Below are 26,094 nucleotides of genomic sequence, written 5' to 3'. Positions count from 1 at the left end.
AATTGCGTCGCACAGATCCTGTTCAATTTCTTCATCAATCTGCTGTCAGTTATATCAGCAGACTTTACTCGATATCTGCTGTGAATTTGATATCAAATTTCATTGCGCATCCTGCTCAGTTTCTGCAATCAACAAACTGTTTTGCACAGGTCTTGCACTCTTTCTGTCGCCAATCTGTTATAATAATTTTATACAACTTCTGTTTGATTTCTGCCAACAATCTAACATTAAATTGCATTACTCATATTTTGCTCGATTTCTGCAACCAATCTGATATCAAACTGTGTTGCGCAGATTTCTGCCATCAATCTGCTATGATAATGTTAAACAAATCCTGTTCAGTTTCTGCTATCAAATTATGTCAGCAGGTTTTGTAACATTTCTGCTGACATTCTGTTACCATTTGATAACAGAATGTCATTATTTGATATAACAAATTTTTTATACAATCTGCATTCTTACCGTTGACAAAAATTTATAGCAGAAATTGATAAAATCTGTGTGAACAGACTTTGCTGATTAGATTACTTCATGGAAGAGACCGAGATATTCCTTTTTCTCTAAGATATAACAGTTATCTTATTATATTGTCATTATATTCTCAAAATAAATAAATAGACTTTTCTTTGAATCTTGATGCTCGAGTCTCTCAGGGCTTATCCAGACAGATTTGCATGAACGCACAATGCAAATGCATAAAGAAATTAACCAATCAAATGGATAATGTATAGGACCATATTGTTACTTTCTTCATTTTAGATGAATAATGGGTCAACTTTTCCGTGCATATGCATACATATTTATGCAATTTATTTTTTTATGGTTAACATAGAATACATGCAATCTACATAATATGCGGTATTTATAGAACCGTATGACTGATGTTTTGAATTCAAGTACGTGAGTCGCGGCTAATCTTGATACGTGTTTATGATGCCTTTCTTGTATGAAAATGTAATGTAAAAATGCGAATATTGTTATAATAATTAGACTAGAATAAAAGATTGAGTCATTTTAATCTTCAATTTTAAGCTTCAATTGCAAAACAACGTTTTCTGAAGAGAATTGTTTTTCTTTATGTACAGGGTGTTAAAAAATAACATGAGTTTTTAAACCTGTATATAAAAAATTTAATAATATGAAAAAGTAAGCGTACAGGATATCAAAATAATCCTAAGACATTGACTTTTAATAAATTATATGTTCGATGTGACTTCCATTTGAGTTTAAGCAGAACTCGAGTCGTCTTTGGAAGGCTGTAAATACTCTGACAAGCATCTCGCTATCAATGGTTTTAATTTTTTATGGCAGTTTCGAGTTCTTGTTCATTTGTTGGTCTCTTAGAATATATTCGGTCCTTTAGAAAGCCCCATAGAAAAAAAAAGAAAAAGAACGATGCATGTTGTTGAAACTTTTTTATTAAGCTGAAAACAACACAATCAAGCTTGGATGGTGCGAAATTGCAAAGAAAATTAAACTTAACAGTGATTTTTAAAAAATCGTCACAAAAGCACAATCAGAAAAATTCGAATTCTAACCTTGTTAAAGTGTTGTCGCACGGGAGTTTTTTTATATTATCTTAATCGGTATCTTAGAGCGCGAATAGCTGCAGCATATCTAGAGCCATTTTCATAAAAGGATGTGATAAGGCACACCTTTTGGTCGTTTGTGAGGTCAGTTATCATAAAAATAAAAATATTCAGCATAAACACTAATAAACACACGTTTTAGAGATGCAAGGGCGTTGGCAGTAAAGCAGTAAGAGGAGAAACTTCTAGCTAAAAATGTTTGAGAGCTACGCGCATGCGAAGTACCTCAGGGTTTTTTTTAACACCCTGCATTTGTTTTTGAACACCGACGTTTAAACTAGTTATTTGATGTTCAGAAGTCATAACATATTAAGATAAAATCTTAATGCCACACTAATCCTTCTCGTTAATGCAATTAATTAAATGTTTTTTTGAATACAGTTTGAGGATTGCTTCAAAGCTTATTCGCGATTGAAAAAGACTCTCTCAAGATTCATCTCAGATCTCATACTGGCGAGAAACCATATATTTGCGAATATCCAGGATGCAGCAAAGCTTTCAGTAATGCCAGCGACAGAGCGAAGCATCAAAACAGAACGCTAGTGAGGTAAGTATCACATTTTTCTATCCTCTTCAGCTACTCATGCCGAAAGAAAGGAGATTTAAACAGAATAAAATTTGCATAAGAGAGATATGAATGCTAGCTAGTATGTTATTTTATATATTAATAGCCGACAGATAGCTCAGATTGTCTTTCGATATCTATGATCATTGCTTAGATAATTCTATTTAATCGCATTATCGAAATTCTTGCCTATCAGAAACTATACGTCTGCAAAGTTCCTGATTGCACAAAGAAGTACACGGAACCGTCGTCTCTGCGAAAGCATGTCAAGACAGTTCACGACACCGAGTTCTACGCGAACAAGAAAAACAAAGGTGGCGGTGATAGCGACGAGGCAGGTACAGGTGGTCACGGTTCTAGTAGAAGCGAAGATTTTCATCCAAAAACTAGTCACTCAAGCCCAAGCGTCAAGTCCGAGAGTGCAGCCAATAGTCCGCCCAGTATGATGCAGCAACAAGGCATTGGTAGGCAGTTGCAACGACAAGGTTGCTGGAATAGATGCCCTTATCGGTGATGGAATCACTCTTGCCGAAGAGCCGTGGAACGTGAAGTCGGACGATTTAGATATCGCCGATCTTCCTGTAGCACTACGTGCCATGGTGAGTCTTCCGGATTGCTCTTTAAATCATGCTCTCTAAGTTTTAAGGTTTTTTTTTAAGAACGGGTAAAGAAGAGGTGTCAATAAGGCTGTTTTTTGGCTTACGTCAGAATCGCTCCAAACTGTGGTATTTTCTTCCTGCCGATGTATCTTACAACCTCCTAGAACCGTTTGCTGTCCGAGCAATTAGAGACTGAGAACGGGCAACTTGAAACTTCAAAAATCGATGGGATGTTTCACATAGTAGTAGAACCGGTCTCATTTCAACATGTCATTGTTGAACTTCCATTACTCTATTTTCTCAAAAATTACTAGAGTATGTGCTGCTTTAAATACGAAAAAGAGCTCATTTGACCTTCATGCATTCAAGATAGAATCAAGCCTGGTATTAAACGGATTGTCATATTACTGAACAATCATGAAATGGTAGGAGATTATGAGATACATCGGCAGAAAAAAAATGCCACAGTTTAGAGTGGGCTAAAAAACGGCCTTATTGATACCCCTCCTTTTCTTAAAATTATTTGTTCTCTCGGATGACGTTACGATTGTTTGCAGGTCGCAGGTGGAATGGAATCACAGCAGCAACAAGTGCTAGCGCCCACGACGAGAAATCGTCTGAAAGGAAGACTGAACGCTAAAGCTATGCCAAAAATATGTCATTTGGCGTAGCGAAAGTGCGAGAGATTCGCGGTGTCGCACTTCAGGGTAATATCGGCGATTTCAATTGAAGAATCACCGATTTGAAAATAGAGAACAATGGTGACTAGACACGGCAGACGAGTCTGTCCGATCTCCAGCTGAGATTGCAAGTACTCGGCGAGCCGCGGAGAGACAGCAGTAGTACTGTCAGCACTTATTACGATAGTATGAAATCTACAGATTTCGGTAGCAGAAAGAGCAGCCAAGCAAGTGCTATTAGTGCTTTAAGAATGGATCCTGTGGGACCTAAAAGTTTTTACGATCCGATCAGTCCTGGTACATCTAGAAGAAGTAGTCAGATGAGTACTACTTCCGGCAGACTCAATCCACCGAATCATCTTCAAGGACCTTATTCAACGAGTAATCTCGTCGTTCAAACGCAAAATATGTCTCTTCAGGTAATGCTTTATGTTATGAGACTATGCACAAATACTACGGAGAACAATTTTAAACGATATGATATGTATGCGCAGAATATTTAGGCAATAACAGGCGACTGGAACAATCCGAGCGGCCATTGTACGCAACCGTCGAATGATCGATGAATGTCTGAACCTATTCACAGTAATTAGGCCCAAGGAAATTTCCCTCCGATTTCTTCCAGACTAAGATCGGCACAATTGTATGAATAGCAGCCTGAGCTTCATCCTAATCAAGAGGATCCTGGACGAGATGAATGAAAGTGAAATGGTAAAAAACAAGGTGCTTATTCCCGATGAAATGATGTAGTATTTAAAGGGGTAAGCGTATTTTTTATTTATTCAGATTCATATAATTTCTCTAACATTGATTTTTTTAAATCTTAAAATTATTGCTTTATAGGTTCAAGCGAGTGGAAATCAAAGTTATCGCAGCAGTCCTCTATTTATCAATCGCCGATATGTATGAATATTTTGCATTAGAAACGACAGATGCAACCCACGTGTAATTACAATCAATCACATCAACCAAACTGTTATCTCACTCAGAAAGTCGCACAGCAATTTTGTCCGAACTATTTGAATTCTTCTGCACCTTATGGCCAAAGTTCACGTACGACTCAACCTTTATTGCAGTATTGTCCGCCAACGAATTACGGATTTCAGGTTACTGGAGATCAAGCAAGCCCAGCCACGACGCAGGTTATGTCACCGAGTTCTCTTATGCTTCGACTCATTTGAGTGATCAACCACTAACGTCTCCCGCGGCTGGCGCATTGGCGCCGCAGCACGCACCGCAAAACTTGTCCCAAAACTCCGCCGAACTCACCAGAAATTGTGTCCAGAATCATACACATCATGCTTACTATCCAAATTATGGTTGCACTGGTCAAATTAACGCAAACTGCACCGGCACCGCCGCCAGTCAAGTCAATCATCATTCCAATCAGACTTGCGTATCATCTAATCACGCGATGCAAATACGATTAACAGATCAATAATTATCGTCACATTACGCGCAGCTGACCACACTTATATCCAATTCGACCATTTTCCATCCGAACACGCAGTGTACGCAGTCTTCCGGTCAATGCGCGAGGCCTATGGTAACGCCTAATAGTCAGATACCTAACATGCACTCTGCACAACAATCTCCGGTGATAAACCAATGTGGTCCAATGTCGCATTGTTCTCAGTTAAATCTTACAAATCAGAGCAAACCGATAAATACACTCACTACAAATCTTCAAAACTGCCAGCAGCCTCAACAATCGACACCCTGTTTGCAAATCACCAACTGCGTTCATCCTAATGGCGTGCATCGTCAGATCAATGACAGTGGTATTTCGAAAAGAACATCATCACAGCTTTGCAATACGCAGCAGACTAATTGTAAAATGCAACAACAACAACCTGTGCACATAATTGTCAAATGCGCTCAAGTAATTTTCTGGCTCATCAATAGTACAATTGTAATTGTCCGTGGTCATAAATCAATGTTATCACGATCAACATGGATCATTGCCGAAGATACAGTGCAGGGATATTAGTCAATCGCAGCAGAGCTCGCCGGTGAAGCCGCCTCAAGGCATGAGACATGATTCTTATCGCAGGACATTGGAGTACGTTCAACAATGTAAGAATTGGTCCGGCAATGCGCAGACTCACGAAACCAATGTCTCCAGTTCGACGCATCCTATATCTTTACCGCAACCTTTACCAGCTAGCGCTAATATGGTTGTTAATGACATGACGTCTTCGCTTAGTTCTTTGCTGGAAGAAAATAGATATTTGCAAATGATCCAATAACCTACTGTATACTTATAAGAAATACGAATTTAATTCCATTATTATTCAATAAAAAAAGTGTTATAATTTGCTCCTTGATATTACATTAAACATGAATTATATATTTAATTTAAAACTTATGTCTTTTTTAAGAAAATCAAATATACGTGGAATATTTGAGGTTTGATGTATAGCACATGAAATAATATTAATTAAAAATGAAATTTTGCCTTAATATAAGTGATATCGATAAAATTCATGCTATCTTCAAAAAAATGGAATTTATAGTATTTATATATAATAAAATTTGTATAGTTGTGATATAAGAATTCAAAGTGCCTTTTTTAAATTACGTACATTTGAAAAGTGCCACTGAGATAAATTATTATTTTTAAAAATAGGGATTTACATCGTTAAATACCTCAAAGGTTTATATAACTTAAGTTAGAAATTAGACATTAAGAATTAAGATACTTTATCGAATGAAATATGAAGACACAATATATCGATCATACAACATATGATTGATAAATTTCAATCTCTGTATGCAAGATATTTATTGAGTATATTGTATATTTCATTATACAAAATGTGCCAATAAAGCGTTATTTTATTCATAGTTAAGCTTAATGACGTACACTGATGTATACAGTGATAAAAATGGGAGAAATAAAATTAAGTAATTATTAGTGCATTAAAAAATAACAAGAATTGGGAAAATTTCAATTAATTTCGACAACCTATCTTTAGGAAGGAGCCAATATTAGAACAGATATTAGAGCATATATAAAGAGCAGATAAAATTTAGAAATAATTATAACAATTAAGAGGAAAAACAATAGATATAATCATTTGCGCGTGTGTTTCTAGATCGAATGTCTTTCATAATGATTATCTTATATAAAAAACTTACGATTACAAGTATAAAATATGACTTCGGTTTAATTGACCGATGTAATACTACAAGTATCTACAAGTGCCTTCAATGCTAATTGGTAAGTGACGATAGAAATGCGATGATCAGCGAACGTTGAATACCTAAATTTGAAAATATAATGTATATGTATATTTAGAACTGTTTTTGTTGTACAATTTTTATATAAATTTTATTAAATTTTACAGTCACACACGAAATGTGTACTATTATATATATTTACTACATTGGATATCATATTATAAAAATTCATCATAAGATATGTATGGTAGAATATATGGGAATGAAAATGTCATATTATATAGAACTGTCTCTCCCTGCGCTTGTGCGAAATTGTTAATTATTTTGAAAATAAATCATGTCAAATCTATAATTATGATATTTTATTAAGATAGATGATATTTTATTAAGGTGTTTGTTGTGTGTACTTGTGTGTATGTATTGAGTGTACATCTTAGATGTACGTGAATGTCTAAAAATTCAATACATTGTTTATATCAGTACATTAAAAATACATTAATTAAAATAGCTTATACAGTATCTTTGATATTCTCCATGTATTATCTCAGTTGTTAAAAGTTGCAAAAATGCAAAAAATAAATGTACATTTATATTCGACAATGAAATAATTATCATTTTCTAATTTAGTTATTTTTCAATGAATATGTGATTTATTGATCATAATTTTCTGCAGTCAAATTATTCTAGTTAAGTATAACACTAGCACCAATGTTAATATTATACATTATCTAATTTATTATAAATCGGTTTTTCTATATAATTTTTTGTCATTATATTTGTTCTAGTATAGTATTTGAATTCATATATTGATATATTTTTTGTTATTATTGCACAAAATACATGGCTGTATTAATAAATACCATAGAAATATGTTTGCTAGCTATAGTGAAAAATGATTCAACTTACTTTTGTTTAATATCTTTTAAATAAGTAACACATTCATATTATTACATATTTAATATTATTGTAACATGTATGAAATTTTACTATGACAAAACATTGAAGGCTACAAATAATTTATCAATATTCAGATAAAATCTAGACTTTATTGCTTCTTTGTCTCAGAATTAGTACTGGCTTTTACACGTTTAATATTCCATCGAATTTTATATTTAATAATGATACATGATGAATTAATAACTCGAAAAAAATAAATATGTGTTTAAGTACCTTAACAACACACATGTCTAAAAGATGTCCAAAGGTCATCGAGAAGACATCCAGAAGACAAAATATTTTTTGACTGTGCTCTAGATATTCTATGGACGTCTTTTGAACATGTGTGTTGCTAGGGTAATTTTCAACATACATGTATATTGTATTATATTATTAATAATGTTATTGGTAAGGAATTATGGAATTTATAATTTTTTAACTAAAATTTTACGTTATTTTAATAAATGAATTTTATACACATATTTAAGTGTGCGCACGCGCAACACACACAATTTAATTAAATTTTTTTAAAAATTTAAATATATATTTATGTGCAGTAATTTTTACTCCCGACTGCTGCCAACCTACGGTTGGCAAAAGACGGAGAGAGTATGCGTTTCAGGGTGCAGTCCCACGTAGAAGAAAAAGCGGAACGGAAAAGAAGTATAGTGGGGGTAACCAATCAGAACGTTTCTCCAAAAGACATATCTGTTCCGATTTTAAATAACCGGGTTCCCCATGTACCAGAAAAAGCGGAAATAAGTAAGAGTAAAAAATTATTTTTTATGAATTATAGTTGACAAAAATAATCAATTTTGTAAAAAAATATATTTTTATAATAAATGGAAAATTCCAATGGAATATAATTTACGAAAAAACAAAGCTAATTCAGAATTATTGTAAATTTTAGGTTAGAATTTTTTCCGTTTTTTCATAAAATATATTCCATGGGAACCCTGTCATATAAAAGCGGAATGGAAAAAAATTTATAATAATATAAATTTAACAAGAGATATATTATTTTAGTATAATTTTGTTGTTTTTATATTTTGTGAAAATATAAAATTAAACTAAATTTATATGAAACGATGATAAAATTACATTTTATATTGTAACAAATATTTTATTCAGAATAATATATTTTTAATAAATATTTTAATAAATATTTTATAATAAATAATTTTTATTTATTTTAGGAAATTAAAATAATGAAAGCAAATAAAATATTATTACTATTAATAAAAAGAATTAGAGAGTGGAAAACAACTCCACAATTAAGATGCCATAAGGAATTGCGTCGAAGAAAATTATTACAAGCTTTTTTAATTTACAAATTATTAATGAAGAAGAAAGAAAACAACGAAGATTTTGGGTTTGACCAATATTAAATGAAGAAAAAAGATATAATCAAGGAGCAAGTAATAATTTAATCAAAGAAATGGAAAATATTGATCCAGAAAAATATCTTGAATATTTGCGAATGAGTGTAACATCATTTACTGAATTATTAAATTTAATCGAGACAATAATCATGAAACAAGAAGCTATAAAAGTTCCAATATCTGCATATACACGTCTGCAAATCTGCTTACGCTATTTGGCATCAGGTGACAGTATGTCATCAATATCTTTTGATTTCCAAGTTGGAGTAAATACTGTGTCAAAAATTGTAGCAGAAATTTGTGAAGCTATTTGGGATATTTTAGAAGAAAAAATTTTTCCTGAAATTATAGAAGATTTATGGATAAAGAAAGCTAATGATTTTGAAAATATATGGGATTTTCCAAACTGCATTGGAGCGATTGATGGAAGACATATGGAACTCCAGGTTATTTATTTATTATGTATTTATTTATTATATATATTAAATTTAATAAATTATTATTTTTTTAAACACTTTTATGATGCAGACTCCACCTCATAGCGGTTCAACTTATTATAATTATAAAGGCAATCACAGTGTTGTGCTTCTAGCACTTGTAGATGCAAACTGCATTTTTACTATAGTTGATATCGGAGCAGAAGGAAGACGAAGTGACGGAGGCATATTCCAGGAGAATGAACTTGGACATCGTTTAGAAAACAATCGTTTAAATTTGCCAAAAGTAAGATCAATTTCAGAGAATGGTCCTGAATTGCCTTACGTTATTGTAGGTGATGAAGCATTTGCTTTAACTTCATATATGTTATGACCATATCCACGAATGGGTAATTTAACAAAACCTACAGAAAAAAGTTTTTGATTATCGACTAAGTCGTGCTCGAAGGATTGTTGAATGTGCTTTCGGAATTTTAACTGCAAAATGGAGAATTTTTAGAAGGCCTCTAGCAACAAATGTTGATCATGCTATTTCTATTATTAAAGCTGCCGTATGTTTACACAATTTTTTAATGATTAAAGATCTTTCTCTCCCTACAAAACAAAGAACATATTCTATTAATATTCCACAAGATACAAATAGTTGTGAAAAAATCCAAATTCCCGAAATACTAACAAATAATAATATTCAACGCGGTGGAACTATTAGAGATTTATTTGCAAATTATTTTTGTACAACTGGAGTTATTGAACAACAATGGGAAAAAGCGTATAATAATGATTTTTAAATAAGATTTTATAAAAACAATTTTTTTATTTTTATAAAAGCAATTACATTTTTTTAATGTAATAAATTTTTTTAACATTTTTTAAACATTTTATTATATCTAATAGATTGTAATTAGAATTAGTATTAGTGTAGTAATAATAGTTATAGAAATTATAAATATAAAATATTATATAAATAAATAAAAAAAATTAATTCTTTATGTTGCTATATATATACAGGGTGCTTCCGCAACATACAGATCGGTAAGTCAGGTTGCCTATTTAACGATTGATCTTCTTTTACCGACCTCGCATAATTGAAAAATAAAAAAAATCAGAGGATCGATCATGTAATTTTTTTTCATGAAAAGTGAAAAAATTCCTTGATTGCAAATCCGTAGGGAATGAGGAAAGTGAAATCAGCTTTTAACATTGATATAGTGTAATTGTAATATTTAATAACACTCCCCCGAGGGCATCACCTTGTCGTGGTGGGGGAGCTTAAGTCGGTCCCGGTCCCCTGGGGCGGTTCAGTTAGCCATTGGCTGCTGTTCCGGCCTGGGCGGGATCGGTGAACTAAGAGTGCCCACTTCGCGCGCCTTGGGCCCCCGAGCATCGGGGCCCTTTTGTTCGCGTGGAGGCGCGCGACGCGATGTTTCGTCCCCGTCGGACAGGGGACCGCGATGGGGGGAGTTTTTTAAACTCCCCACCCCCTGAAAAAGGGGAGACGTGTGGCGGCGGAACCCGGGGAGGTTGTAGGCGGGAGCCTCCCTCTCCGGGGGAAGCGGCGGCGGAAGTCGGGGGGGGCTTGGAGATGGTGTTCCTCCTCCCTCCCCGATGGATGCGGCGTCGCTGGGGTGGTTGTAGGCCTCGGCCTTCCACCTCGGCGATTTGAGGCAGGTGGCCTCAGGGGCAGGAGGCCCCACGGGTGTGCTCCCGAGTCCGACCGGGAGCGGGAGGGGGCATTCTGAACCCCCTCCACGCGTTGGAGCCACGCACGCCGGGAGACGGCATCCCGACGTCCGCGGCGACGTGAGACGCGACTTTGTCGCACTGGCGCCCAACACTCGGCGCCACGAGTTGGGGCCCTTAATTGGGCCGGGCTGCCCTGCCTCCAGAAGTTATGGTTTCCGTTTCCTGGAGGCAGAGCGATAGCAGCACGGGTGGCTGCACGCAGGGGTTTTTAGTGGGTATACCCGGCATTGCACACCGAGGGAGAGGACTAGCCTCTCCCGAGGCCGGGGAGTCCACACTACCGGCGCGCCGTCTCGGCGCCTGGTGCGTATGCATTCGTTGACGAGCTCCCTCTCCAAGCGGCGGCGGGTCGGGGGGGCTTGGAGATGGTGTTCCTCCCCTCCCGATGGATGCGGCGTCGCTGGGGTGGTTGTAGGCCTCGCCTCCACCTCGGCGATTTGAGGCAGGTGGCCTCAGGGGCAGGAGGCCCCACGGGTGTGCTCCCGGGTCCGACCGGGAGCGGGAGGGGGCATTCTGAACCCCCTCCACGCGTTGGAGCCCGCACGCCGGGAGACGGCATCCCGACGTCCGCGGCGACGTGAGACGCGACTTTGTCGCACTGGCGCCCAACACTCGGCGCCACGAGTTGGGGCCCTTAATTGGGCCGGGCTGCCCTGCCTCCAGAAGTTATGGTTTCCGTTTCCTGGAGGCAGAGCGATAGCAGCACGTGCGACGATAAACCCACACCGAAGAAAGGGGGGGCCCCACTTGGCGCGCCGTCTCGGCGCCTTGGGGGGGGGTGCGTAATGCATTTTCCCCTGCGTCATCAAAAAAAAAAAAAAAAAAAAAAAAAAATTAATAACATTATATAAAGAAGATCTTAAAAATAAAATTTGAAACTTGTGTACGGAAATCATTCCTCCGATAATTTGGAGAGTAAGGAAAAATTTTATGCGGAGGATTGTTTTATGTTTAGAAGAGAATGGCGGTTACATTGAGCATATATTGTGAACATTAAAAAATAGTTTTTTGTTTAAATTAATTATATTTTATCTGTGTTATTATATTTCAATTGTGTCATTTTATGTTATTAATGTTATTTAAGTTATTTATGTTATTAAATATTACAATTACACTATATCAATGTTAAAAGCTGATTTCGCTTTCCTCATTCCCTACGGATTTGCATTCAAGGTATCAATCAAGGAATTTTTTCACTTTTCACGAAAAAATTACATGATCGATCCTCTGATTTTATTATTTTTCAATTATGGGAGGTCGGTAAAAGAAGATCGATCATCAGATAGGCAACCCGACTTACCGATCTGTATGTTGCGGAAGCACCCTGTGTATATATATATATATATATATATATATATATAATATATATATATATATATATATATATATATATAGTTATATATAGTTATATATATGTTGCTATATATACAGGGTGTCCGTCGATTTTCGACCAAAATGAAATAAATAAGTAGATTAGCTCGAATTAAGAAGGAATGACCTGTATTGTTTTGGGATTGTCGCAATAATTAACGAAATATTAAATAAAAAAGATCGGCCAATCTGCGTGAGTAAAAGCGCGTCCCACCGTAATCCGATACTACGAACGCGGCGAAGCGGTGGGCGGGTCGCTCTCCGAGACATGATGGTGGTTTGCGATATATCGCAATACCGCGCCGAAAAATGACCCGTCCCCCCTTTTCGTGGCGAGAAAATGATGCGCTATCATTTCCACATCACCATGCGGTAGATAGCATGGTGCGCTTTTTTTATAGTGGTTTCCCCCATAGGCCTATTCCACTCTCAATTTAAAAATTATTCAAAATGCCATTTACTATATGCTGAATATATCGTAAATGTAAAAAATTAATGGACAGTACCTTTACAAAAATTGATTCGTGGTTGAAAATCCCTCGATAAAATGTATTGCACACGTTGATAATGTGATACAATGATAAAATTCTTCAAGAATCCTTTCTTCATCTCATACACGAAACGCACTGCTGGACCGGTTATCCCGATATTATGCACGACACTCAGTTTCACATAATTATTGCACAACACGTAAAATTGTACGGCCACTTGGTTTTCGTGCACACCCGAGAAATGATTCCATGTAAATTGCGGCCGCGATGAGTATTTTCTCTCGCTAGCCCGTATGCCACAATCATGTCCGTATATTCCTGCGGAGTATACTTCATTTTTACTGGTAATTAACTGCGCGAACATAAGATTTTTACTAAGCGTCTTAGCTCTCGCACGTTGTTGCCAGACTGCGTACGCCAGCAGCACGCAACTACAGCTGAGCGGACATGTGAGTGTAATCATAGTGCGCAGGCGTCGAACTCACACGCACGCTTACACTCAAATGTCCGCTCAGCTGTCAGCTGTAGTTGCGTGCTGCTGGCGTACGCAGTCTGGTAACAGCGTGCGAGAGCTAAAACGTTTTAATGAAAATCTTGTGTTTGCGTAGTAAATTAATAGAGAAAATGAAGTGTACTCTGCAGGAATATACGGATATGATTGTGGCATACGGACTAGCGGGAGAAAATACTTATCGTGCGACCGCAATTTACATGGAATCATTTCTCGGGCGTGCACGAAAACCAAGTGGCCGTACAATTTTACGTGTTGTGCAATAATTATGTGAAACTGAGTGTCGTGCATAATATCGGGATAACCGGTCCAGCATTTTTGTAAAGGTATTGTCCATTAATTTTTTACATTTACGATATATTCAGCGTATAGTAAATGGCATTTTGAATAATTTTTAAATTGAGAGTGGAATAGGCCTATGGGGGAAACCACTACCAAAAAAGCGCACCATGCTATCTACCGCATGGTGATGTGGAAATGATAGCGCATTTTCTCGCCACGAAAAGGGGGGACGAGTCATTTTTCGGCGCGGTATTGCGATATATCGCAAACCACCATCATGTCTCGGAGAGCGACCCGCCCACCGCTTCGCCGCGTTCGTAGTATCGGATTACGATGGGTCGACTCTCGTCGCCGCGCGCTTTTACTCACGCAGATTGGCCGATCTTTTTTATTTAATATTTCGTTAATTATTGCGACAATCCCAAAACAATACAGGTCATTCCTTCTTAATTCGAGCCAATTTACTTATTTATTTCATTTTGGTCGAAAATCGACGGACACCCTGTATATATACAGGGTGTCCCATTTTAATGCCCACCCCAAATAACTTTCTTATTTTTAATTTTAGAAAAAGATGTTCAGACAAAAGTTGTATGGTTTCAAGGGGACATAAGGTGGTGTCATTAGTTTGACCTTGAAGAGTCACATGAAGATTACGTGAAGGTCATTTTGAATTTCTTAAATGGAACACCCTATATATTTTTGCATATTCTTGTAGCTTATCTCGAGAGCTTTCCAAGACACTATAAATAAACATTTTTTCATCAAGTACTTTTCGAGTTATGAGGCTTGAAATCATTTCTTAATTTTACATAAACCATAAAATATCTTGTAAAATATTCATTTTTCGATTATCTTACCTTCATACTTTTATGTACAAAATAATGAGAGGAATCAATTGGTGTAAAGAAACATACAGTTATTTTAAGAAAAAATATGTAATTTGCAATTAACAATTTCATATTTTTTCTTAAAAACAACTGTATGTTTCTTTACACCAATTGATTCCTCTCATTATTTTGTACATAAAAGTATGAAGGTAAGATAATCGAAAAATGAATATTTTACAAGATATTTTATGGTTTATGTAAAATTAAGAAATGATTTCAAGCCTCATAACTCGAAAAGTACTTGATGAAAAAATGTTTATTTATAGTGTTTGGAAAGCTCTCGAGATAAGCTACAAGAATATGCAAAAATATATAGGGTGTTCCATTTAAGAAATTCAAAATGATCTTCACGTAATCTTCATGTGACTCTTCAAGGTCAAACTAATGACACCACCTTATGTCCCCCTTGAAACCATACAACTTTGTCTGAACATCTTTTTCTAAAATTAAAAATAAGAAAGTTATTTGGGTGGGGCATTAAAATGGGACACCCTGTATATATATATAGTTAGTCATAAATTATAAAGAAACAATAATAAGTGTAATAATGTGTAATATAAATAATAATAAAGCATAAAAACTATTATGTTAATAATTCTAGTTCTTCTTCAATTTCGCGTAATCTTAATAAAAACTCTATTTCTAATTTTGATCTTTCTCTATAAGGAAGTTTACGCATTCCTTCTGATAGACGTAACAAATCCTACAGGACATGGCTGTACGTTTTACTTTAAAGTTTCAATCAGAACTTTTTCATATTCTTCAGAACTTGATTTTTTTCTTTCTGTAAGAAATCAATGTATGAAACAAAATTATTATTATTATTATTAAAACTATTAACTTATTTAATATTTGTAATTAATAAACAATAAAAATATGTACTTTTTCTTTGTAATAACGAAGAATTTGTAGAAGTCGAAAGAGCTGAATGTGATATATTTTCATTATCATTGCTTTCATTATTAAAAAAATCGCCAAACACATTATTTGATATCATTTAATGTTAATGACGTTGATTGATCTGTAATATCAGTTGAAGTTAAAGCTTGTATATCATCTGATGGTATTGTATCTCTTAAGGATGTAATAAGGATATAAGAATGTTCTAAAATAAAAATTATAAATTATAAATAAACATGAATCAAAAATATCATTAAATATTTTCAATTAAACTTACTGTCGATTATAATACATTGTTAAAAAAATTCATTGCATTATAATGACGAAATGAAGGTTTCATTTCTTCATTTTTTGGTTTTCCAGCTGCACCACTTCTTTTTTCGTAATTCTGTAATTTTTTTTTTGTTTTTTTTCCAAATTAACCTGTAATGGACGAAGAATTGTGTAAACAGTCGTGAAAAAAAAAATTTTTTCATTTCTAAGAAGATTACGCTAAGTTTAGCAACAAAAACCTTGTTCCTTTAATTTTTTTCGAAATTTCGATCAATCGGTCCAGAAAAACGGTTCAGTGGATCGGTCTGAAAATTTACAGGGTTATTAATGGCACATTTAGCTGTAAAATGACCTTCAAATCCTAGCTTTGTTGCCAGTATGAACAAAGATACAGTCGATTTTCCAAAACAAGGGAAAAAGTTACTTTTCGTTACTTTCTTCATGTTAATGTGTAGAAAAAGAAAATTTTTTTTCCAGAAAATCATGACAGAATCTTGTAGGAAATTTATTCCAGATTTCAAAACTGCCCTTAAATTTGCTGTACGACCAATGGCTGCCGAGATATTGGCGGTTGAACAAAAAAGGATCCTTTTGGATTCAAAATTCAATATCTCGGAGACAAAAGGTCGTATCCAAATTTTAAAAAAACCAAATTGAAGCCGAATAAACAGGCTATTTGATTCATGCATTGGCTAAGCTCGGAAAAATTTTTTCATGCCCGTGGACTGAAAAATAAAATGTGTAAAATTTGCAAAAATTTTTTTCCGTGCTTTATTGAAGGATTGCACGGGAAATGCGACTTGTAGAAATTTTTGACTGCAAGATCTAAAAAGTAGAATCTTCAAGCTTCAGATTGCTTTTTTTAGATTGCCGATATGACCATTTTTCACTGACTTACAGCCTGTCAAAAATTACTAAAAAATTTGGAATTTTTTTTTGTTCCCTTAATTTTTGCGAAAAGTGTATATATATATATATATATATATATATATATATATATATTGTACACAAACGTATATATAGTAAATATAAATTTTACCTTTTAAACATTGGCTACTTCTTTCCATAAATCACTTTTCTTTAGTCTTCCTCGCTCTTTTAGTGGTATACGAGTACGATAATCATATAAAGCACGCCTTTTTTGAACAGCACTGATTAAATCTTCATCCAATTTTAATTTGTCATAAGTAATAGTTTCCTCGACAACTTCATTTTCTTTATCAATATTATCCTTTTGTTGAAAATTTAATTGATTTTGTGATATATCTACATAAATATAATAATACTTGTTTATTATATTTTATTATAGTTCCTTAATATTTTATGATCTATTTCAAATACTACTTGCTGGTAAATTTAGTCATTCATACTGCATTGAATTTGTGCGCATACTAAAATATTACACATACCAAGTATCTAAATGCAATGATATAATATAAGTATACTTTGACGGTAAAATAATTCATATTCTAAATAACGATATCAATAGTGAGTATTTAATCATTCAAAATGTTTATATACTTTTTTATTTAACTGTTTCATGTGTAATAGAGTATTACTACCCATACAGCACAAAATATTGCAGCAATATTCTGTGCTGTATGGGTAATTAAGTTCAGATGATTAAATTCGTTATTAGTTATAATAACAAATATCTGTAAAATTTATTATACTTTTTATGAAAATACGTCTGGCATCATCTATCACTATCAATTGCGTTTCTTCTTTGTAATTTGCAAAACAAGAATGTTCTGCAATTTGAGAAGATTTTAACACCCAGTCACAATATGCACATATTAATTGTTCCTGAATTAATAAAATAACATAAATAATTTAGTTTTCTTCCTTTTAACTTTAATTATGGAAAATATACAGTCTCACCTAATTTATTGTTAAGTGTAATTAATTGTTACAAAATTTAATATATATATCTGAAAATAAAATACACACATACATATTTTATATTATAATAAAAAAATTTTCCGATGACATTATTATTTTATATAAAAATAAATTTATAAATTTTATTTATGAAAAAGAAAGACTAGAGGTTTGTTCTTTTTAGCTGCGCTAGTTCTGCACTAGTTCTGAACTAGAACTGACGAGTATAGTAAAAATTTCATAGATGCAGAAATGTAGATCGAAACGAAAAAAACGCCACAGTTGCCACAGAGTGCAGAAATCAACATGGCGCAACATCTGATTCCGAATAGATTAATATTTAGATACATAATTTTAATACCTTCCAATTTACAAGTAATATTTCCATCTTTATCAATTAAAATATTTCCAGCTGCATCTCTTGTAATATATGCAATACTTCTTTTCTCCATATCGATAAAACTTTTTTTTATACGACTAAAGTTCTAATATAATTAATATAAATTAAAAATATAAATTCAAAAAGCTAAAAGAACATATATATCATATATTCTCTTTATATTTACTTTTTTAAAGTTATGTTAATACTTAAGATTTTTTACTATATGTTTATCTGTCGCTATTGTTATTGCGTATATAAAAAATATTATTTATCACAGTATTTTATACTTCTATTATATTACTACCAATTATATATATATATATATATATATATATATATATATATATATAAGTATATGTAAAAATACTGATCAATAATATTTTTATATGTGCAAAAATAATAGTAAAAGACGAATATAGAGTGAAAAAACTTAAGTATTAACATAACTTAAAAAAGTAAATATAAAGATAATATAATTTTTAATTTTAGGTTAAATTGTTAATTTTAGGTTAAAGAAAACACATAGTTGTTTCTAAGAAAAAATATGTAATTTGCAATTAACAATTCCATATTTTTTCTTAAAAACAACTGTATGTTTTCTTTACACCAATTGATTCCTCTCATTATTTTGTACATAAAAGTATGAAGGTAAAATAATCGAAAAATGAATGGTTTACTAGATATTTTATGGTTTATGTAAAATTAAGAAATTATTTCGAGCCTTATAACTTGAAAAGTTACTCACTGAAAAAATACTTTATTATAGTGTTTTGGAAAGCTCTTGAAACAAGCTACAAGAATATATAATAAAAAGTAGGGGATTCCATTTAAAAAATTCAAAGTGATTTTTATGTGACGTTGATGGTGCTATTCAAGGTTACACTGATATTGCTACGTAATGCATTACTTGAAACCTTACAACCTTTGTCTGAAACATTTGTTTCTAAAATGCATAGTTTTCGAAAAATTTAGGGGTTTCCATACTTTTGCCTCACCCTGTATAATCATAATTATGTGATTATATAGAAGATTTTGTCTCGCATTATGTTACATTATTATTTTTATTATTGTAGCTATGCAAATATATAAATTACTTTTTAAATAATATACTTATATAGGGATAATTGTATACAATTTATATGTATTATATTTATATATATGGATAATTTTCTACATAACTGTATTTTTTACACATAAATTTATAGCATATTTGTCTACATAATTATAATTATATAGCTATACAGAAGTTTATATATTTGCTGCATAACTATAATTATTATATATTTAAATCTAAATATTATTATTATTAAATATTAAATATTATTATTACTTTTCTCTGTCTCTTTCTTTTTAAATATTAAATATTATTATTACTTCTCTGTGTCTCTTTCTCTCTCTCTCTCTCTTTCTTTCGTGATACATTTATTAATAAAAATATTACAGAATACTTGGAAGATTGCAGAAATACTTAGAAGAAGGCAAGGCATATTGAAGTCCCATCATAATTAATGTAATTATTGTTTATTATTATTATATTCTGTGTTATATGTTAGATGATAATAATAATTAAAACTACGTATGTAGGATGAAGAAATATAAAGACAAAAGAAGAATAGCAGCGCATGATGTTATACAGGATGTCCGTCGATTTTCGACCTTAATGAAATAAATAAGTAGATTGGCTCGAATTAATCACTCCGACATTTAACGGCCCCGGTTTTTGTTTCAAGAATAAAAAATGTGGGCGCATCGCGCCCCTGCCCTTGCCCGGCGGGTGTTCTGCCGGGCGGCAGCTTCCGGCTGATGACGTTGCCGGGAATTCGGAATGGTACATCGGAGTGCACCATTACACACTAATAAAGTCTTTTTTTGGAAGAAAAAAACGGACCAAATTAATTCACACACCTAATAATACGTCATTGCAAATTTTATTATCGAAATGTTAGGTTTTACATTTGGTTAATTTGCATAACAATATAATATCATTCATTTTTCATTAATTAATATTTATAATAAAGAAAAATTGTAAGTTAATTATCTATTTGTATTTGTTTGAATGATAAACATTTTTCCTACATATATACTTTTTTATATCTATCAATTTTTTCGGATTTACTAATATAAGTGATTAAGAATTATTAAAACATCAAAGGAGATGTTTAATGGAACAGCTTCAATATATTTTTAACGATTTGAAAGATGAAAATAAAATTGCCATCATAAAAAAATAAGAAGTAATAATGCAAAATGTTATATAATTGTGTTCATAATTTATGTTTATAAGTAAAGGAATATATTTTAATTTATATTTGCAATTTTAATAAATTTGCTATTAAAAGTTTATTAAATTTGCTATTTAAAGTTTCGTTCGTAATAAAAAAATTTTGTGAATTTTTCAAAGAATTATATTAGTGTATAAATTTAATATTTTAAAGATATAGAAATACAAAAATATTCACTAGTCAAATATTTTTAAAATTAAAATACTTTTCTTTTATAATTACCTTTCTTAATCGTTCTTAATTAAAGAATGAAAATCATTTTGAATTTTTTTAAATATGTTTTAGAGATATAATTATAAGATTTAGAGATGAATTAGTTTATATAATTATAACAATGTATATAATACCTAAATGTTTAAAATGCCTCTTTTTACATTTACAACAAACACTCAATTTATAAACATTTTATGTTTAAAAAGTTATAAAAATTAATTTTATATAATTTAACAATTGTTAAAAATAATAAATTAAAAATAATAATTTTGAATATTTTTTTACACATTTATATATATATGAATAAATATTAAATATTTGTGAAATATTTTTTTTATTACTTAATATTTTTTTATTTTATTTACTTTTTGTTTATTACTTTTTTTATTTATTTAATTATTATTTATTTTAGATTTTTATTTGTTTTTTATTAATTTTTTTTACTTTTTATTTTATTTAGTTTTACTTTTTTTATTTATTAAACTTTTTTTTATAATGATTTAAATGTACTTTTTTGTTGGTAGCAGTCGGGAGTATTTTTTTTTTTCAAAAAAGTTTTTTATTTCATTCTTTTAAAAGTTCTGTGTATATGTGTGTGTGTGTGTGCAGCTAAACATATTGCCGCTCAAAACCCAATAAAATCCTATTCAACTAAATTTGTATAGACGCATAAGCATAATGAATAATTAATTAAGGATAATTATCTTTTGTTTTTTTTTAAATTCTTCTCTCCTTTATTCTGGGTTGTCATTATAATTTGGATATATTATCTTCCGATAGCCTTTTTACTTCATTCCTCTTCACAAATAGGAAGGCGCAATTTTGCTGCCAGTATGTACATTATGAGTGCGGCGCAATTATGCAGCCAGTATATGTAGTGCAACCATGCTGTTTATTATTACAAATAATTATCTTCTTTCTTAAAAATTAGAAAAAAATAATTTAATGTCGCTAGTCAATAATCCAAGGATCGTTGAAAAAAAGTGTAGTCGACCAAACTATCCAGAAATTTTGTTTATTAATACGATGTTTCGACCATATGGTTGTGGTCCTTATCAAGTATATACGATGTAATAATAATCAGGAGACAGGCATAGACGATAATCTTGCAAAACTGCACAAGTCACATTAACAAAAAACGTTATTTAACTAGATTCGAATTTGAGAGAAACTGATGCGTCCGTGTGAGATTTTGTCAAGAAACTAAACAACCAGAAGAAAAATGAAACTACGTGACCTTTATTATTTTGTCATAAATGTTGTTTAAACTATCCGTGTCTTTCTGTAGGTTGATTAGATTATTAAATCTCTTGATAAAGAACATCTCAGCGATCTCTCTCTTTCGAACATACTTTTTGCTATGCAAAATATTGGGTTTCGACCCAATTGACAATTAAAATCATGTCCGGAATCTATTCTATGTTTGCTAATGACCGAGTGATTAGTTTCATGTAACTTTATATTATTACAATTCTTTCACTCGCGTACGTAAATGTTTGTCCAATGTATGATAAATTACAATCTTTACAATTCAATTTGTATACAACTATCTTCTTTCTTCTTAAAATTCTTCTCTCTTTTATTCTTGTTGTGACTATAATTTGGATATTTAGTCTATCGATGACCTTTTTTACTCGATTCCTCTTCGCAGATAGTAAGGCGCAATATTGCTGCCAGTATGCACATTATGAGTGCGGCGCAATCATGCAGTCAATATATACAGGGTGTCCGTCGATTTTCGACCTTAATGAAATAAATAAGTAGATTGGCTCGAATTAAGAAGGAACGACCTGTATTGTTTTATGATTGTCGCAATAATTAACGAAATATTAAATAAAAAAGATCGGCCAATCTGCGTGAGTAAAAGCGCGCGGCGACGAGAGTCGTCCCACCGTAATCCGATACTACGAGCGCGGCGAAGCGGTGGGCGGGTCGCTCTCCGAGACATGATGGTGGTTTGCGATGTATCGCAATACCGCGCCGAAAAATGACCCCCCTTTTCGTGGCGAGAAAATGATGCACTATCATTTCCACACCACCTTGCGGTAGATAGCATGGTGCGCTTTTTTTATAGTGGTTTTCCCCATAGGCCTATTCCACTCTCAATTTAAAAATTATTCAAAATGCCATTTATTATACGCTGAATATATCGTAAATGTAAAAAATTAATGGACAGTACCTTTACAAAAATTGATTTGTGGTTGAAAATCCCTCGATAAAATGTATTGCACACGTTGATAATGATACGATGATAAAATTCTTCAAGAATCTTTTCTTCATCTCGTACACGAAGACGCACTGCTGGACCGGTTATCCCGATATTATGCACGACACTCAGGTTCACATAATTATTGCACAACACGTAAAATTGTACGGCCACTTGGTTTTCGTGCACGCCCGAGAAATGATTCCATGTAAATTGCGGCCGCGCGATGAGTATTTTCTCCCGCTAGCCCGTATGCCACAATCATGTCCGTATATTTCTGCGGAGTATACTTCATTTTCACTGGTAATTAACTGCGCGAACATAAGATTTTTACTAAACGTCTTAGTTCTCGCACATTGTTGCCAGACTGCGTACGCCAGCAGCACGCAACTACAGGTGAGCGGACATGTGAGTGTAATCATAGTGCGCAGGCGTCGAACTCACACGTATGCTTACACTCCCATGTCCGCTCAGCTGTCAGCTGTAGTTGCGTGCTGCTGGCGTACGCAGTCTGGTAACAGCGTGCAAGAGCTAAGACGTTTTAATATAAATCTTGTGTTTGCGTAGTAAATTAACAAAGAAAATGAAGTGTACTCTGCAGGAATATACGGATATGATTGTGGCATACGGACTAGCGGGAGAAAATACTTATCGTGCGGCCGCAATTTACATGGAATCATTTCTCGGGCGTGCACGAAAATTAAGTGGCCGTACAATTTTACGTGTTGTGCAATAATTATGTGAAACTGAGTGTCGTGCATAATATCAGGATAACCGGTCCAGCAGTGCGTCTTCGTGTACGAGATGAAGAAAAGATTCTTGAAGAATTTTATCATCGTATCACATTATCAACGTGTGCAATACATTTTATCGAGGGATATTCAACCACGAATCAATTTTTGTAAAGGTACTGTTCATTAATTTTTTACATTTACGATATATTCAGCGTATAGTAAATGGCATTTTGAATAATTTTTAAATTGAGAGTGGAATAGGCCTATGAGGGAAACCACTATAAAAAAAGCGCACCATGCTATCTACCGCAAGGTGGTGTGGAAATGATAGCGCATCATTTTCTCGCCACGAAAAGGGGGGACGAGTCATTTTCCGGCGCGGTATTACGATATATCGTAAACCACCATTATGTCTCGGAGAGCGACCCGCCCACCGCTTCGCCGCGCTCGTAGTATCGGATTACGGTGGGACGACTTTCGTCGCCGCGCGCTTTTACTCACGCAGATTGGCCGATCTTTCTTATTTAATATTTCGTTAATTATTGCGACAATCCCAAAACAATACAGGTCATTCCTTCTTAAATGGCCGAAAATTGCCGAGGAAAGCCGACGCGGCCCGAACAATCGACCGGCGAAAGCCCGCGCTCGGCGCACACCCGAACCCTTCCGAACGGGCCCGACCGTACCGTTCCGCATTAATCCGTTCGGAAGGGATAACACCGCCGCGCGCCGACGCGGATAATTAGCCGGTATAAAAAGACCGTATTTCGGCTGATTAGCACATTCTCCTGATCCGCTCTTAGCCGTATGCTCAAGAGAATTCTCCGAAAACCTGAAACCGGCACTACCGCCCCGATCAACCAGGTCGAGAGTACTCAGCCTGAGCCGAGAGTTCTCGCTATCGCGTGGAGTACTGCCTCCATCCATTCCTCGGCATCCCGGCTGGAAAAATACACGGAAGGTGGAGTTCAGAGCCGTCCCGCTCGAGAGTTCTCGAGGCCAGTCATATCAAAAACGCGATCCTGAACTATCGAACGCGATTTCCCTTCGAGGAATCGGAATATTTATTCGCGAAATCTAATAGTTTTTTCGCCGATTACGGGATTCCCGGAACGATGGGATTCCCCGCGTAAGAAACGCGGCAAAAACACCGCCACAACAAACGCGAGGTCTTCGACCAATTCCGAGCGCATAGACACGCGCGTCATAACAATCATCGCGTACACACGCGTTCATACACACGCAATTATACCAGCGCATTTATACAACCGCATTTATACACGCGCATTTATACCACCGCATTTATACATGCGCATTTATACGACCGCATTTATACACACGCATTTATACCATCGCAGTTATACACGCGCGTGATACACTCGTTTGCATACGCTCACGTTTATACACTCGCATCGATATACACGCAATTATACACTCGCAGTTAATAATTTGTACACACGCATTTTATCTGAATAAATTATTATTTTACCTTTAACTCGCTCACGATTAATTACCCGAAATCCGACGAGCTATACGCAATTTACTCCGAAAATCGGACTGTTACAAGTGTGAAAAAACATGAAAAAGTACACTAGTCAAAGTATTTGCTATCGTTTGCTATTATTTTATCCCATCTGTATGGCAGTTGTTGTACTCCGTGATGGAAAAACGACTCGTCCTTCGAAGCGGTTCATTCATTGAGCCATTTTTCTATTTCTTCGTAATTATTGAAGTGCTGGTCCGAAAGTCCGTGTGTCATTGATCTGAACAAGTGATAATCGGATGAAGCAATGTCTGGTGAATACGGCGAGTGAAGTAAAACGTCCCAGCCAAGTGCTTCCAAAGTGGCCTTCACAATCTTTCCAACATGTGGCCGAGCGTTATCGTGCTGGAAGATCACTTTGTCGTGTCTCTTTGCATTATTACGTCCAGATCCTGAAAGGATGAGCTGTATGTAAGAACGTAACTTACTTACCCCGTGACACATTTTATTCGGGCGTGTGTATGGATCGGGTCGAACGTGAAGGGCCTGACACAGGTCAGCAATCGAAGGTCTCTTTAACTCTGCGTTTTTACGCCTATTCGTTCGGTCATCTCTTTTCAGTAAAGGAATTTAATCCGTGTTACGCGGAATAGGACCTAGTGCGATCTCAGGGTTTAGGGAAGAGAACGGGTTAAATAATTAAATTCTACATTAAATTAAAAAATACGTATATTATATAAAAAAAAATAAGGAAAGAAAAATACATCTTAGCAGTTGTAGTTATGCATGAGTGAGTATGTGTGCGTGTATGTATATATTCTCGAGTATGTGTTATAGTTAGAATTAAAATTTTCTAAATTCGGCGAAACACAGGTCCAAATTAAAATACAATAATAAAATTAAGATAAAAGATTCGCCAAGTCTAAGTTCGAAAATTATTCATCTATTTCAATGATTTCTCCCAAAGTAATGATAATACAAAGGAAAATAATATAAAGGGGAAGAAAGAAAAAAAAAGGAAAAATAATAATAATAATGCAAGGAATGGGAAATTAAAAGAAAATGAAAGGGAGTAAAGAAA

General features: G+C 34.0%; 2 pseudogenes; both read left to right on the top strand.

Annotated features, from left to right (window-relative positions):
• Window positions 1-874: 874 nt before the first annotated feature.
• Window positions 875-5,715, top strand: LOC105250366 (annotated as a pseudogene).
• Window positions 5,716-8,990: 3,275 nt separating this feature from the next.
• On the top strand, window positions 8,991-24,556 carry LOC105250365 (annotated as a pseudogene).
• The last annotated feature ends 1,538 nt before the right edge of the window (window positions 24,557-26,094 follow it).

Source organism: Camponotus floridanus, unplaced genomic scaffold (genome assembly GCF_003227725.1).
Source record: "Camponotus floridanus strain SB8 unplaced genomic scaffold, Cflo_v7.5 scaffold146, whole genome shotgun sequence".
NCBI lineage: Eukaryota > Metazoa > Arthropoda > Insecta > Hymenoptera > Formicidae > Camponotus > Camponotus floridanus.
The sequence above is the reverse complement of the archived record's forward strand: the minus strand, read 5'-3'. Positions and strand labels throughout refer to the sequence as shown.